Genomic DNA, 1,445 nt, shown 5'->3' on the forward strand with positions numbered 1-1,445 from the left:
TATGGTTTTGTAATATTAAGTATACTCAGATTGTTGTATGACCAATATCTAGAACTTTTCTATCTTGCAGAACTGAAACTCTGTATCCATTAAACAACAATTCTCCATTCTCTTCTTTCAGCCCCAGGCAACTATCCTTTTTCTATTTTCTATGTCTATGAATCTGAAAACTCTTGGTTAACTCATATAAGTGGAAATATACAGTATTTGCCTTTTTGTGACTGGCTTCTTTCAGGCAGCATAATATCCTCAAGGTTCATCCACATGGTAGCATGAGCTAGAATTTCTTTCCTTTTTTAAAGGTGAATAATATTTCATTGTATGTATATACCATGTTTCCCCCAAAATAAGATCCTGTCTTATATTTATTTTTTCTCAAGAAGACACAATAGGGCTTATTTTCAGGGGATGTCTTATTTTTACTAAGTATAATACAACAATCTACATTTATTCAAATACAGTTAAGTCATCTTCTTCTGGAACCTGACAGGGGGAGCCGACCTTGTTGGTGGGGCTGGTGCTAGTGATGCATGAACTCCTTTCCCCTAGCCGTTCGCATGTGCGTAACAGGATGCTTGTGACCCTAGTTACCACATGCGCACCTGTGCAAGTGCGAAGGGCTTGAAGAAAGGAATTGTGGCAGATAAAAGGTATTCCAGTCTTCCTTATCGCTCAGCGCCGAAATGCAGGGTGTGGCTATGCAGATCCATGCCCATCACTGGATCTTATTATCGGGGTAGGGCTTATATTTAACAAATGCATAGAAATACTGCTAGGGCTTATTTTGGGGGTAGGTCTTATTTTGGGGGAGAATCTGCTTTTACTCTGTGCAATGGCCAGTTTTGTAGGTTACTGAAGGCTCCAACAACTCCTGGGCCTAATCAATCCTCCTGCCTCACCCTCCCCAGAAGCCAGGACTACAGGTGTGCGCTACCACACCTGGCTAATTGTTTTAAAATTTTTTGTAGGGATGAAGACTCTCTCATTACGTTGCCCAGGCTGGTCTGGAATTCATGGCCTCCCAAAGTGCTGGGGGATGGGTATAAGCCTGTATTTTTAATTTTCTGAAGAACCACCACACTGTTTTCCACAGTCTATACCATTTTATGTTTCTACCAACAGTACACAAGGATTTCAATTTCTTCACATCCTTAACCAGCACGTGCTGTTTTCTGTTTTTTTTTTTTTATAGTAGCCATCTTAAAGGGCGTGAGTCATCCTCATTGTGTACATATTTTTTTTAATGAAACAAGCTTTATTTATTTTTTATTGTTGGGGATTCATTGAGGATACAAGAAACCAGGTTACACTGATTGCATTTGTTAGGTAAAGTCCCTCTTATAATTGTGTCATCCCCCCAAAAGGTGTGCCACACACCGAATAGTTTTAAGTACACAGAAACACTGAGCAAAAAATACAGACTTTCTTTTTTTTTTTTTTTTTTT

The sequence above is a fragment of the Otolemur garnettii genome, unplaced genomic scaffold, assembly GCF_000181295.1.
Source record: "Otolemur garnettii isolate 467f Iridium unplaced genomic scaffold, OtoGar3 scaffold00068, whole genome shotgun sequence".
NCBI classification, from domain to species: domain Eukaryota; kingdom Metazoa; phylum Chordata; class Mammalia; order Primates; family Galagidae; genus Otolemur; species Otolemur garnettii.